Source organism: Corylus avellana, chromosome 2 (genome assembly GCF_965113065.1).
Source record: "Corylus avellana chromosome 2, dhCorAvel1.hap1.2, whole genome shotgun sequence".
Taxonomy (NCBI): Eukaryota; Viridiplantae; Streptophyta; class Magnoliopsida; order Fagales; family Betulaceae; genus Corylus; species Corylus avellana.
In genome coordinates, this window is record NC_142491.1 from 32,538,350 (window position 1) to 32,555,428 (window position 17,079).

Below are 17,079 nucleotides of genomic sequence, written 5' to 3' on the forward strand. Positions count from 1 at the left end.
TAAGTTAGTGACATCACTCACATCATTGCGTAGCCCTACATCCTCGGCTCGTTTGTACACGTGTAAGCCTATGTGTACTAACATGCTGTGATGACCCCGCTTTTGCTTCCGCCTATAATTCATGAAATATTACGTAGTTAATATAAAAGAGAAATATATGTACACATTGACAACCATTATATACCACATTATATATGCAGACCTTGACAACCATTCAAACCAATCATACCAACCAATCACAAACTAGCCATTCAAGGGAATAACAATGAGTTACATACCAACAATTCAAATAAAATAATATAAATTGTAAAACAGGAAAAAAAGGGATCGGTCTTACCTGTGACCGAGTCACCCTACGTGGATGAACACTTGCTTGTGATGATCCTTGAACAGCTGCTTCTACATGGGGTTGACCTTGTGATCCCTGGAATGCATTAACCAAACATTAAGGAGAACGACAATGAGCTACATACTAACTTAGCAAATAAAATAATATAAATTACAAAATAGGAAAAAAAAGGTATCGGTTTTACCTGTGACTAACTCGCCCTACGTGTATGAACACTTGCTTGCGATGATCCTTGAATAGCTGCTTCTACGTGGGGTTGACCTTGGGATCTCTGGAAAGCATTAACCAAACATTAAGTCAAAACTGATCCCCATACTAAGCATTATAGTATTCATACCCAAACACTAAGTTATAACTTGGTCATGGTTATATTGAAAAAGGTATTGGTTTTACCTGTGCTTGAGTGGCATCATTTTTTGGCTTCCACCTTTTCCTGTCTGGATTCAAAGGTACCGAACACCCTTTGTAATTATGGCCTAAACCCCCACAATTTCCACATTTCACCAAATATCCATTACGGGTTAGCTTGTAGTGGTTAATTGGCTCATTTCCAGCTCTTTTCCTAGCAATCTTTGGTCGACCAGGAGCCTTTCGAATGATAGGTGTCAGAATGGCATCGCATGGATCATCACTTGGCCATGTCTTTGGACTTTCCATGCTATACACTCGAGTTGCATAACATTGCATGTAGGTGTCCATCTTGTAATATCCATTAACATATGCCTCTGGCTTTTGCATATTCATGTAAATTGCAGCACAAGTATGGGAGCAAGGGATCCCATTCAGCTGCCATCGCCCACATATGCATTCATGACGATCTAACCTGACTAAACGCCGTGCATCATACATGTGGTCAACTTCAAACTCTAACTCATTCTGCCACCGACTGATACAATTTCTTGCATCACTCTTCGACCTCTCCAACTTTTTCTGAATTTTTGGGCATATCATGTATTGAGTCGACCGGATTCCATTCCTTTTTTGTTGGAACCGTGCCACTATCTACCGATGAATATCTTTAATCATGGTTAGAATGGGCTTACTCCTGGCGTCTTTAATCCAAGCATTAAAGCCCTCGGCCAAGTTATTCAATAACATGTCACTCTTGGTTTGGCAGTTGAAAGCGTGCCTGGACCATGACGCCTTAGGTATACCACTAAGGTAATTGTGTGCACCTTTGTCCATTGACAATATCTTCTGCATGTGGTCGTCAAAGGCATAAATATTGGCTACCCGTGCAGCCCCCCACAACTCATCCTTAAAAGCTTTCCCCGTGTAGCCAGCCATTCGCTTTGAAGTTCGCATGTAGGTGTCGAACACAAAAGCGATGCTCAGCATGTGGCAACACAACATCAACTGCTGTTCCAAGCCCCTACACAGAAAAATTTTATGTATTGAATTATATGTAACAACGTAAACAAATGAAAAACACAATAAGATTATTACAAAATTTACTACCTTCTGCCTGTCAGACATAATAGTCCAACCAATTCCACTGCCTGCCCCACATAAGTCGACCATCAAAATCTGAATAAACCACTGCCACGACTCTCTTGTCTCAGCCTCGGCTGCAGCAAATGCAATGGGGAACATATCGTCGTTGCCATCTACGCCTATAGCACAAAGTAATTGCCCCCATATTCCCCCTTAAGATGACAAGCATCTAAACAAATCAAGGGCCGACAACCATACTTAAACCCCTTCTTACACGCATCAAGGCAAATGTACATCCTTTGGAAGAATGCTCCATCTCTATAAACATAAGCACTACTACCAGGGTTTGTGCTAAGTATTGCCAACGCGTATCTCCTCGTGAGGCAATATTGCTTCGAATGGCTGCCAAAAATTTGATGCAATGCCTCCTGCTTTGCTCTATAGCAACGATCAATGGGAACATCTATGTTGAGTTCTCTCTTAACCCTTTGTTGCAATGCGTATGGGGTCCACGTGTGGTCATCCTTGATATCCTTCTTATACGTACGAACAAGGTACTCAACATCGAATCTAGAGTTTTCAAACTAATTACCACAAATATGGATCGGGTAGAATGTTTTAATCTGTATACTTGTCCTCGTAGCATCAATAGAGGCATGAATCCTCCACTGGCAATGCTCTTCTCTACAAATTGCACTAACCCTACCCATGTCATTGTGTTTGTAGTGGTAATCGAACCCATTCTGCATAGCATAAGTCTTTAGTGCCCTCCTGAAGGAATATGTATTCGTGATCTGATCCTCAACGGCAAACTTTATTTCTTTTTTCAAGTCATGTTTATCATTGAACTGTCTGTACCGCTTCTTTCTTTTGCCAACATCGTCATAATCACTACCTTGTAAACTTACAAGACCATCACTGTCATCATCAGATTCGCTATCCCCACCATTGTCCCCTTCCAATTGGCCGTTACAATCAACATTGTCCCACCAATTGGCCGTTCCTTTCTTTTCTTTTTTGACCGCATCAGAATCATAGAATAGGTCTGAATCCTCTCCATCAGTTGCTTCAAAGTCACTCAATAGCTCATTGATGACTTCGTCAATAGGCTGAACTACTTTGGTCTTCCCTGGCCTACCCCTTCTTTTTTTTTTATGTGCTTTCGGGTACGGCATCCGTACCAGGCTGATCGTTGCCTTCCACATCAACATTATCATTGTCCGCTTCATCTTGCACAACAGGTTGAGCACCCCATGTTCTTCTTCTTATTCTTCTTCCTGAAAAGAAGGGAACAACATCAGCAACAACCACTATAATTAACTAAGAATTGTCAATTTAGAAGATTGGAATGTAACCTCTTTTACTGGTGGTCAGATGCTTGCGTGCTTGCTTAGTGGAGGACGCACGTGCGGTGGATGTCCTTTGCTTGGCTGCAGTTCGAACAGTAGTTGCTTTCTTTCCACTCTGTTCTATTTTAATTAAAAGTATTAATACAGCAGTTGATTAACATAATCTTAATTTAAAAGAATAAAATAAACATCAATTAAATGAAAAGAATAGAATAATGTGTACCTCCTCGGTTGGTGGTCGGTTGCTCGCTTCGAGAAGAACAATCGATGGAGGTCCTTTTCTTCGATTGTGTAACAGTAGGAGCAGCCCTAGTGTTAACCCGTGGTTGAGAATGTTCACATTCTCTATCTTCTCCTAATCCTCCTCCATCTCCATATTCATGGGCAGCCCTAGGTATTTCATCCAACCCACCACCCCTATCTCCACCATGTGCTTCATGTGCTTGAAGAAATAAAGTCTCATCTACCATTACAGCATCGTCAACCATATGTTCTACATATAAATGAATTTCTTCACACGTGTAAATTTCAACAATGTTACAAAAATGAACAATGTCTGCATCGGTATTCAAAGCTATCACTTGGTCGTGATTGTCATTGACGTTATACCAACATCTAAAGTCATTCAAGTATCCTAAATCACGAACCAGCTCTTTCATTTCCCCCATACTCAAAAAGTCAACATCAAACCCCTTTATTTCATGGACGTCACCACCAATGTTCTTAAACGGGGTATGGTGAACTATCCCACCATGGTGGATGTTTATATTGACAACCATATCTGTGAACATATGAAATAGTGTAAGAATAAAACAGGAACACAATGTCTACACTGTCTAACTCTTTCCGAAACATATCTGTAAACATATGGAGTTTCATTGCATGCAAAAATACATAACTCTTTCCCAAACACACCAAAAATTATCACATAGTCTAACTCATCTTGTATAACCATTTATACAATGGAGAAGGAACATTTTATAAGCAAATGGAAGTACAAAGTAAAAGAGGCTTCATTGCACTCAATTTCAGGCAACCATATAAACAAAGCTTAAAGCAGGCCATAATCGATTTTGTCATTATGAAAACTACCTCAAAATATCCTTACATTTCTCTCTTCGAGTGCATAAGGTTGTATAATACAAGATTATTTAAAAATTAAACAAAAATAATAAGGAAGAAAAACAATATATAAGCTATATTATTTTATTAACTTCTATAATATATCAACTATCTATACTATTTTATTTACTTTCTTTAGCTTAGTTTTTTTACCAATTAAAACCTGTTCATTTCCATATTTCAAGTCAACCTCAAGTCTAACCGATTTCCTCAATGGTAAACCTCCAAGTACCCATGCGGATCTTTGTCATCAATCACTTCAGCTAAACTTACAATAACAATGTACGTGTATGGTGGATTACCCCAAATATGCAAGGTTACTAATATTCTAACATGCTTGCATTAAAAAAAAAAAACACCTGTTCATTTCCATATTTTATCGAATAAAATAGTTCCTCACTATTATATACATATTTTACATTCATTTTCGTTTTTTGTTGAATAAAATAGTTCACCACTATTGAATACAAAATTTACAAATGGTCACAATCAAACCCAAAAAGTAGCATCTAAAAAAATAAAAAAAAAAATAAAAAAAACATACTAAAGCATATGTTTGGTAACCATTTCCTCTCCCTTCTAAAAAAAGATCAAACCCTTTTCTTCACATTACCAGCCAACTTTCTTCACTTTTCTCTAAAAAAAAATTAAAAACTTCTTTACCTCTATATTACATCAATCAATTCCTTCCTCATTTCAAACCTCTTTCCCAAACACACCAAAAAGTATCACATAGTCTAACTCCTCTTGTATAACCATTTATAAAAAGGTGTACAATTCAAATGACTCACATTATCTTTCTTTCTTTTTTTGTCGTTTCTTTGTTATGCTTGAATCATCATGGGCCCCAATAGAAACAAAAGTGGAGAACATATTAACATTAACGCGATTGGATGAAAATATATATTTCCAGTAAATAGGGATTAATTCTTAGGCCTCTTTTAATATAATACTAACCCAATCAATTCTCAAAGGACATAACACACAAACAATATAGGACCATAACCAAAATTATGGACAAAGCAACTAAGCCACGACAAAACACCAAAAAAAAAAAAAAATTCCAACACATCCGCCTATTATGGACAAAGCCACTGTCAATGTAAAAGTTCACAATAGCTAATGGACAACAACTAATATGGGACCACAGGCAAAAGTTCCAGGGCCACAAGAAAAATATTCCATGCTGACAACCACTGCCAATCCATAGCACTAAAGTGTATATAACATAGCAATGAAGTACATATATCCAACACATCAGCCCAATAAGGTATATAAACACGGGTTCGGCAAAAATGCTTGGGGATGGGGGTTTCGACAATAAGGTTCCAATACTTAAAAAAAAACTTCATCAAACTACACAAAAATTATTTCATTTGTTTGAACCAACAAAACCCACAAAAAATTCTAGGAAATACCTCTAGCCGGAATCCGAAATTTTTTTAATCAAAAATTTGAAATTCACGGAACCCTAGTCGGAGATCTGACGGCAGACTGAGTGATGCTGGAATGAGTTTCACGATCGGTTCTGTTGGGCCGGTGGGTGCGCCAGTGAGTGCGTCGAGGGGAACCTTGGTGCCTCGGAAATATGGGGTTGCTCGACGGACGGGAATCTGGGCTTCCTTTGAGTCGTCTGTCGCACGATTGGGAATAACTCTTGTGCTGATCTCAAGGCCGGTGGGTTCGCCGATGAGTGCGTCGGGAAGAAGGGCTGCTCGACGGGCTTGGTGGTTTCAGTCGTGTGTCACACGATTTGGGGTGAGGAAATAACACCCTAAGTTTTACCAAAACACACCATTTTGGATAGGTCCAAAACGGTGTGTTTTGGTCCTACATGTCAAAAGTGGACACGTAGGACCAAGAAAATCTGACGTGGCCCACTTAAAAAACGGTGCGTTTTGGTATATTTAACGGCTGTTAAAAAAAATAGACGGCAGGTATTTTAATCCACTTTTCATTAACCGAGGGAGTAAATTTTCGAAAAAAAAAAAAAAACTTAAGGATATTAAAATTTTGAAGGGCTGACTCAAGGATTTATCATACATTTTCCCTTATTTAATTTCAATTATCATCCCTTTTCCTTGAGCACATGATCATAAGATTGAAACTGTGAGGGTGATGGTTGATGCACGATTATAGCAATCGTAAAGGGAAAATGATACTTGATATTACTTCACTTAAGGTAGGAACCATCGATCGAATGCCTTTAATTAGGTTAATTAATTAGCGAAGAGATGGATACATATATCCTTTAATGCACAATTCTTCAAACATCAAGAGAAAATTGATATGATTCTTTAAGACAAATTTTCACTCTCAAAATGGTTGTTTTGGGCTAAGCACGTTGTTGCTTGCCCGATAATTCAAATTCGAATCAAACTTTCTGAAAATTACCGTTTTTCCAAGTGGGACTCTTTTAGAACTATGATATATGGTGATGATCGTTGCCAATAGCAAATTTTACAAGTTATTAATGTTAAACCAAATCATGTCTTATTTTTCTTTTCCATATTATAGATAGAAGATTCTTAACAATATTGATCCTTTAGAGAATGAAAGTGGCAAGGGTGGGTCAATTAGATTTTAGACTTGAATTGCCATCCTCAAATCGTGTGAGCATGATGGATCTTCTGGAAACAGCAAGCCTTCAATTGGAGACATATCTGAAGCGTTGATGCAGAACAAATGAAAGAACAAAATAAAGATAAAAGATTGGTGTCTCACCAATTGGATAAATTAGTGTTTCACCAAGAAGATAGAGGCTCACCACATAAATTAAATATTAAAAACGATTACAAAATAATGTAAAACATAAAATTGACATAACATACTATAACTTACAAGATCTTAACTATCATGAATTTCACAATAAATTAATAAAATAAACATACTAGAATCCATTGCTTCTTTTAATTCTTCTTTGAAAACATAAACACCATAAATCGGTTTCTCTCGCTTGACCCACTTAAGGTACATGAAGATGATGAAAATTGCGTACATTTATAGGGTAGAGAGAGAACCGGTTTCCTTTATTCCTTTATAACTCAACTTCCCATCAAAGTAAGAGTTAATTCAATAGGAAACCACTTCTCTTAATTAATTAACCAACAGTTTATTAAGGATTAGGATTAAATAATCTCATAACTTAAGGAGTATAATAAATAATCATATGTGCCATGTCATGTGGGACATTAAATTCTTACATTCTCCCACTTGGCCCATATGACTAATATTGTTTTAGACTCAATGAGGTTAAAATTAGGTGCACAAAAATTTAATCCATCCTTATTTAATTTGGCAATCCTAAATACCATAATTAAACAACCTACTAGTGTGAGTCATGGCGGTTGTACATCAAAAGACGACATAGTCCCTTCCATGTACCACAACACTAGCAACCTGTTCAATCATTGTTCATAAATGAAAAGTGTCAAAAAATGGTCCACAAAAATGTCTTTTTTCAAAGACTATCCTTGTTGTCATTCATCCAATCTTATATGTATGTACAAAATGGAAAACAGAAAAATCAGAAGCATATTTAATGAGATCTCAAAAGTGTCTAATAACATAAATAAACATTATGCAATCCATAAACATTATGGGCATTATGGGTCACAATCAAGACTCATTATGTTAGCATGTTCCTTAAATGTCTTTGTTGGTAACCATTTAATGGATTTGCAATCATGAGCTCTTTATTAATATGTTCTGTAGACACTCATTGTTTCTGAATTTTCTCCTTAATGACAAAATATATAAGCTCATATGCTTATAGCATCTTTAGAATATTTGTCATTCTTTGAGAAAAATATAAATGCAGAATTATCACAATAAATTCTCAGCAACTTGGCATTTGTGTCGACAATTCAAAGTCCTAAGATAAAGTTCTGCAACCATAATAAATGAAATGTGGCCTCAAAGCATGCCACAAATTCAGTAGAGTCTGAATTAGAGTAATCAATCATCTCTAAATGATCAGACCTCTTAGAAATGATTATAAAATCTCTTATTCCTCACAAGTACCTCATCAATTCTTTGCAGCTTTCTAATGATTTTTAGGATTGTTTTGGTATATGCCCAATATACCAACTGCAAAATTGATGTATGGTATAGTGCAAGTCTCTCCATACATCAAGTTTCTTACAATAGAAGCTTAAGGTTTCCATTATTTTTCGACATTGCATGAGACTAAACTTATCCCTTTTTTCTGAATTTGAGCAACACTAGCTGAATAGTTCTCCATGCCAAATCTCTTTAAAACTCTTTCAATATATCATTATTGAGACAACCCTAACAAACTACGTGATCGATCTCGAAATATTTATATTCTTATCACATAGGTTGCCTCACCCATATCTTTCATTTCAAAGTTCTCAGAGAGAAATTTATTGGTTTTGTGCAACAAACCAAGATCACTACTGGCAAGCAAAATGTTGTCAATTAGAATCAAAAACTTACCTTCAAGTATATACATTGATCATCAGTGTTTTCCTTCAAACCGAAGGAAGTAATGGTATCTTTGAACTTAAGATACCATTGCATGAAAGCTTGTTTAAGTCCATATATTGACTCATTTAATTTGCAAACCATGTGCTCTTTTTCCTTTATTAAGAAGCCTTCAGGTTGATGCATGTAGACTTCCTCTTCTAAACTTCTTATTCATTTGGTACAACTCTAAATCATAATGAGCTACCAAAGCCATAATGATTCTAAGTGAGTCCTTGGATACGGGAAAGAAAGACACCTTATAATCAATGCCTAATTTCTAAGTTAAAAACTTTTGGCCATAAGTCTGGCTTTATATCATTTGATATTGCCATGGGAGTCACGCTTGGTCTTGAAGACCCATTTACACTGACTATCTTATATCGTTCAAGCAATTCAACGATGTCCCAGACTTTACTTTGGTCCATTGATTTCAACTCATCATTCATGGCATCAATGCATTTAACAGAATCATTACTTTCAATGGCTTATGAAAATGAAAACGGGTCCTTACTTGTCCCTATATCAAAATTAGATTCCTGTAAATAAACCATATAATCATTTGAATAGCGAGTCTTTGTTTTCTTTCAGAACTCCTTAACGCTATTTCTTGTGATTTTTCTATAATTGGTAATAATCTCATCATGGAGTGGCCGATCATTAACTTATTATTCAACATTTGTCAAATGATTATACAACTCTAGAAACAACCTTTTTAGAAGTTATGGGTAGTGGGACTTATACCCTAACTTCTTGAATAACCACATTTTGTGGTTTATCACTCCCACTGATTTCACCATTCTCAAGGAATGTGATATTACCTGTTTCAAGAATTTTCATACTATATGTAGGGCATTAAAATCTATAATCTTTGGATTTTTCTGGATAACAAATATGTAGGACAGTAAATCCAATTTCTTTTTCATGTGGATTGTAAATTCTAGCCTCCGCTGGACAACCACAAACATGTAGGTGTCTTCAGTCTACTGTTCAAAAGGAGTCTATAAAACTACTTTAGTAGGATTTCTAGTTAATAAATATATATAGTGGTCTTAAGGGCTTCAAACCACAATGAAAAATGGGTAAAAAGAAATTACTTAACATACTCCTAATTAACTATATCCATTAGAGTACGATTATGCGATTTAGCTACTTTATTATGCTGAGACGTACCTGGCATAGTGTGATGTGTACAAATGCCATACTTTTCACAGAGTTTAGCAAATGGGGCAGGCAATGACTTGATCCATCATAGCTTCCATAATACTCACCACCGATATCTGATCTAACAACCTTTACTCTTGTATCTAATTGTCTTTCAACCTCAGTAATGTGTACCTTGAAGTCATTCACTGTCTAAGATTCTTTTATGCAACAAATAGATATAACTCTAACGTTAAAAGTCATTAATAAAAGTAATAAAATTCTTTTCTCTACCAAAAAATGGTGAGTCAAAAGGACTTTTCACTAATCAGGCTATGTTTAGTTCCAACATTATGATGCAAGGTTAAAAGGCTTTCGGCAAAATGGCTATTAAGATTCAATTTATACAAATCATCGCATAAAATCCTAAAACCAACGAAAATAGATTTTTTTTTAATAAATAAAATAAAATAAAATAAATTGAATCTTTTATTGCGGAATTTAAAGTAATAGCCATCAAAATAAAGTTTGCACAAAGAAACCAAATTCAAGAAATAGAAGGACATAAGGTGTTTGAAAACAAATCTAGACAATAACCAATATCTAGAAACAAATGAAAGGGAAAGCCATGGATCGAATTAAAAACATAAACAATATAACCTTAGTCAATCCACTAAGTATAGGAATGAACTTCAGTGAGGTAAAAGTGTTAACAGAGACTCGTTATCAAAACATCATAAAACTTCATGAATTTTGTTTACATAAGCAATGCATGTTTTTGGTTTACGAGTACATGGAAATGGGAAGCCTATTTTGTATCCTAAATAGCGATGTTGAAGCTATGGAATTGGATTGGAGCAAGAGAGTAAACATTGTCAAAGGCACTGCCCACGCTTTATCTTACCCGCATCATGATTGCATTCCAACAATTGTTCATCGAGATATAACAAGCAACAATATTCTATTGAACAATAAACTCGAGGCTTTTGCCTCTGACTTTGGCACAGCTAAGCTTCTTGATCCTGATTCGTCCAATCAAACGTTAGTTGCCGGCACTTACGGTTACATTGCTCCAGGTGAACTAATATCTCTTTTTACTATAAGTTATAACTTTATACATTTACTTATTCATTAAGTGCAGCCTATTGTTCTAAAGTTATATTTAGCCACATACAATAAATGTATTTCCCAATATTTGTGCCAGTAGGGTTACCTTGTAATTTACTGATTCATGCATGATCGCAAACAACCACTTTCACTATAGAATGCAATGACAAGTTTTGACCAACTTATTTGCGTTCAAAATATACAAAAGAAAAAAAAAAAAAAAAAAAAGGAAAAAGAACAAAATTAAAAGAAACTTTTTTCATTTTTCATTTTACTTGTTTTCTGATAATTTTGTTTTTCCTTGTTTATACAACTATATATATATATATATAGTTGGCCTATACCATACAAGTTACTGAAAAGTGCGATGTTTATAGCTTTGGAGTTGTGGCACTTGAAATATTAATGGGAATACATCCAACGGAATTTATGACTTCATTATCCTAAACTTCTTCTCAAAATATGATGTTACAAGAAATATTAGACCAACGTTTGCCACCTCCCAATCATCTGGTTGCACAGGATATTTTCCTCATTGCTACAATAGCATTTGCATGCATACACACCAAACGAAAGTCTCGGCCTACAATGCAATTCGTGACTCAAGAATTTATTTCTCCAAAGAAATCAATAGCCAAGCCTTTACATGCAGTTTCACTAAGGCAGCTAAGGAACCAAGAAATGCATATGGTTGCATGAGTGAGAGAATGAAGCTCAATTATGAAGTGTTTGTTGCTAGGCTGAGTATCATACGGTTTGTAGAACTTATACATTTACAATAAATGTTGTGTATGTCAATTATAAAGCCATTAATTATGTGTCTAGCATATGTATATTGTATATATGAAATTTTAGTTTTTTTGTTTATCTCATAATTCTTGTTTAGTATCATCTTTTATGGTCTAGGGTGTTATGGAGGCTATGATGCATTGTTTAAACCAAGTGTATTTGCTACTCTTGTTTACCACTCTATTCATTTGTATTAGATTTGATTCATAGGTATCTTTTTTATTAGATAATGTATTTGTTAGAATAAGTTTTATCCAGGATTCTAAAAAAATAAGGTATGCTAACTTAGTAGCCGATCGAGTCTACTGTCTTTAGCTTAACACCCTCGGCAACTGTCCAGATCGAGTATTCTCTGGAGAGAAATGCATAACCAAATGGTGTACAACAAAATGTTTTCAAGACCATAAATGGTTTATCTGGAGACAACCTTTCATATTCTCGACATTTGGTTTGGCTAGAAAGTTAGTTTTGGGTTTCTAGGGCTAATTTTCAAGTCAAGGCTTGGTTTTACGTTAAGCTACTCCCTTGAGGGTTAAAAATGATTTTCTATGCTTAAGGGCAGAGGTTGGTCTTGGGATGACAAACTCTCAGTGCATCACAATGAGATTCCTTATTCTTGTTTTGAGACGAATAAGGCTATGAAGCGAACCATGGAGTCAATTACTAGTTAATTGATTTCACTAGGACGTTATAGTGCTGCCAAAGTATTTTCTTAGTGTTCTCTTGGTCCTAGGTCAAAAAAGAAACTTCTCTTATTCCTCTCACTTAATTTTTAGAAAAATAATATTTAGGACCAAAAGAACACTATGAGAACACCAAGAGGTGTAAGAGTGTGCTTGGAACTGTGATTTCATTAACATGCAATTTTAAACTAAATCGCAGAAAGTAAATCGTTTGGGATTGCGTTTTTAAAAAATTGCGATTTGAAAATGCAGAAAATATGCCTTTTCAAATTGCAGGTAAGTAGATTTTTTTTGGAAACGCACAATTTTAATGGTTAAACCTCGATTTTGACAAACATTTAATTGGGTTTTTAAATCGCACATTTTGAAATCATTATTTTGAAATCTCAAACACAAATAGACCCTAATTCTAGTTCTTCTTGTATCATTCTTGTGTCACTCGAAAAACGAGGTGACTTTTAAAATCACAATTTGATCAAAATTCAATAATGATTAATCACAAGCTCAATAGTGATTTTAGGAGACATCATTCTTAGAGGGATATAAGAGTAATAAAAGAGTGATTTGTAGTATTATTCCCCAAAAAAAAAAAAAAAATCTCACGACGTTTATTACATTTTTATCTTAAAACATGTTTGGGATTATGTTTAGAAGTAGAGTTTTTAAAGTGAAAAAAAAAAAACAACATTATTTTAAAGTTTTTTTCTAAAAATACGTTTTGGCCATTTTTAGAGTAACAAGTCAAAAAATATTTTCAAAATTTTTTACCAAACATGCTAACTTTTTTTATTTGGCATAACCTTTTGAATGTTAAAAATACTTTTTACCCTCCTTAACGTTTTTGAGTCAAGTGATTAACATAGTCATGAAACCTACGGATTTGTCATATTTGAGAAACTTGAGGAGCTTGTTGATGTATTTGAAACATCAGGACATGCCCTCTCTCTCTCTCTCTCTCTCTTTCTCCCCCTCTCTCACCCCGATAAACTTGGTTGTGATGGGCTCCCTCAAATTCCACTTCCTTCGAGTGGGAATTCTCCAAAACATCCCAAGACCCTACTACTCACACTCTTCAGTGGTGACCTGTGGCCTTAGGGGCGGACCCAGAAAGCCTCTGTGGAGGAAAAGCGTGCTGTCCTCCGAAGCCATTCAAGCTGCAGTCCATTCCTTGAAGCTAGCCAGATCATCTGCACCCAGATTACAAGAGGTTTTCAATGGCAGACTCAGCAGGCTCTTGAAGGCTGACTTGTTGGACACCTTGGCTGATCTGCAAAGACAAAATCAACTGGACTTGGCCCTTCAGGCATATGTTGCTCCTTGTTAACTTTACATTTGTTTAAGAATATATGAGCATAACTTAGTATGACTTAGCTCCTAATGAAATTTTGGATGGAAAATGTTCTTGGATTCTTAAAATACTCAGCATTCAAATGACTGATTTACTGATTGTTTTAGAACTGGTAGAACTCTGTTGTTTATGAACAACAAATATTAAGAAACTCGGCTTGTGTGAATTTCATTTTAATTTGCTTCCGTTCATTGTTCTTTTCCTTTTGGGACCTACATAAGTATTCAATTGTGTTAGAATTACAATATGGGTAAATTGTAATAATCCAAAACTAATCACACTTTGAAGAAAATGCATTGTTTGTTTATTGTCTAACATGAGCCGTGCCTTTTGAATAAGAAATAATCCACTGTCACGATCCTCTTGGTTACCACACCATTCATCTGTATTAGATTCAATTCTTGGATATTTTTGTCATTAGATAATGTATTTGTTAACAAAAATTTTATTTAGGATTGTTAAAAAATATGAAAATGGGGAATACTCTCTTAAGAAAATGTTTGCCTGTTGCTGGACGGGTGGTCGGTCTAGGAGTGCTGTCGTGTGGAAAATGGCTCCTCTTTGCCTTATATAGTGCATGTGGTGGGAAAGAAATGAGAAAAATTTTGTGGAGGAGTTCAAGTCCTTGGATAGCTGCTTGTTTAGCTCCTCCATTAGTGATTAGCTTTTCTGACTTTCTTGCTCGCTTTTCTTTTTCTACTTAGGCATTCCCTTGTATACTTCCTATGTACTGGGGTTGCGACCCTTCGCATTTTTTTGATTTATACAACATTACTTTTCAAAATTGAAAAAGAGGGAATGTATTTGTGAGGTATTTGATTGAGGTGTCCCCTGTGTTGTATGATAGCAATATTTGATAACCAATGGTATCCTCTAGTTTCCCCAGGCTGTCAAGTGGGCAACTTCTTTGACAAGGTAAACAAGTTGAGTGGTTTGCCAAAACAGATGCATGAATTAGATAATTATTGCTTTAGGAAATATCTTTTAGCTTTTGGGATGGAGTAGCTGGTTCCTTGTCCTTCCTATCCAACTGGCCAGTTTACCCTGTTTCCAAGATGCTGGTTCCAATCCAGAAAGCTGTATGACTAAGTTATGGCCTACTGTTAACTGTTACATTTCTTTGATTGCCCAATTTTTTGTACCAGTTGAATATTCATTCTTTGGAATTTGTATTTTATCTGAATATATATATAAGGTTTTAGGTCTTCCAATTTATGTGCAAGGAAGAGTGGTATGAACCAGATTTGCTCATATATTGTGACATGATCCTATTGTTGGGAAAGAACAAATTAATTGAAATGGCTGAAGAGCGCTTTTCTGAACTAAAGAAAGAAGGCTTGCAACCCAACACAAGGGCTTTTGCTGAGATGATTGGAGCATACATGCAAGTGGGTATGATAGAAAAGGCAATGGAGACATATGAATCGATGAAGGCATCAGGTTGTGCCCCAGATAGGTTAACATTTATGATATTGATAAGAAACCTTGAAAAGGCTGGAAAAGAAGAACTAGCAGCAATGGTAAAGAAGGAATGTGCTGAATTTGTTGATTCGCCTGAGAAATTCCTTGTAGAAGTCGAACAAAAATATGTAAGGATTCAAGTCTTTATGCTTTCATGTTCATCATTTTTTGCTCTACAGCACAAGCTAAGGTAATTTTTCCCATGTATCTTCATTAATATAAGGAAACAAAGCTGTATTCTCTGACTGTTATATGTAGTATAATCCACATCAGGGTAGAAGTGTGGGAAGAAACTTTCTCACTACATGTCATTTGTAGAAGGTATAGATGCAATGAAGCTGGGAACCCATGATATTTCTAATCCATGGAAAAATTTTAGAGCAGTCCCTAGTTTTTTTATTTTTTAAATTTTTGTTCTTTTTTTTAATCCCAATAGAGTGTGGAGTGAAAACTTGATGAAATTTTTATTCAAAGGCTTAAACTTTACAAACACATAAGTGTAGTATATATACAGCCTTAAACCTAGTGTATCAAAAACAATAATTACAATACAAGATTTTCCTTAGATACCAAGGAAAACATTTCCCTTGTTGAACAAGGAACACGTTTTTCTTGTTGCACAAGTGTAAAATCTTGATATGGTTGGATCCCTTTGATTGTGAGCTGTAATATCTTTCATTATTGGTTTTGAGAATCTGCACCGTCTCTGATTTCTGCGTTGCTACGCTCGATCACAATACCAGTAGGTTTTTGACCTTTTGCGCTCGAACGCACATTGGGCTTGTGCTCGATCGTGGAACCGGTAGGTTTTTGACCTTTTGCGATCGAGCGCACTTGACTTGCACTCGATCGCAGAACCAGAGAACACTGAGCATGATATCGGCTAACACCCTCCCTCAAGCTGATAGGTGGAGGAACCACCATCAGCTTGGACTTAAGAGAGAGGAACTGAGAAGATGAAAGACCTTTAGTCAACACATCGGTAACCTGATCATTTGTGGAGATGAACTTGATAACAACATCACGATTGAGGACCTTTTCTCGAACAAAATGATAATCCACCTCAATATGTTTCGTACAAGCATGAAAGACTGGATTGGATGCCAAGGCTAAAGCACTCAGATTATCACACCATAGAACAGGGGGTACTTTGAGAAATATGCCAATTTCTTTGAACAACATGCTAATCCAGAAGAGTTCTGCGGTGGTGAGAGAGAGAGCTCGATATTCAGCTTCTGTTCTGGAGCGGGAGATCACAGCCTGTTTCTTTACACTCCATGCAATAAGACAGTCACCAAGAACGACAGCAAAGCCGGTGGTGGATCGGCGGTCATCAGGGTATCCAGCCCAATCTGAGTCACAAAAAGCATTGACTTGCAGGTTACTCTTGGTGTAAAACAGACCATGATTGGAAGAACCATTAAGATACCTTAACACTCGTTTGGCTGCAATCCAGTGAGCTGAGGTAGGGGCATGCATATGTTGACAAAGTTGATTAACAGAGTAAGTAATGTTGGGACGTGTAAGTGTACAATATTGTAAAGCACCTACAATTTGCCTGTAAACCGTGGGATTAGTCAAAGGTTCACCTTCATATCTAGATAGTTTGGAGCCAGATGCACAGGGAGATTTGGAGGGTTTTGAGTCTGCCATGTGTGCTTTGCTGAGAAGATCAAGGATATACTTGGTTTGGCAGAGATGAAGACCAGAAGCAGTATGAGTAACCTGAATGCCTAGAAAGAAACTTAAGTGCCCCAAGTCCTTTAGAGGAAATTCCTGCTGCGGTTTGTTAATGATGGTAGAGATAAT

General features: G+C 36.0%; 1 pseudogene; it reads left to right on the forward strand.

Moving 5' to 3' along the window:
- The first annotated feature begins 10,567 nt into the window (after positions 1 to 10,567).
- LOC148587641 (uncharacterized) lies at positions 10,568 to 15,487 on the forward strand (annotated as a pseudogene).
- Positions 15,488 to 17,079: the final 1,592 nt, after the last annotated feature.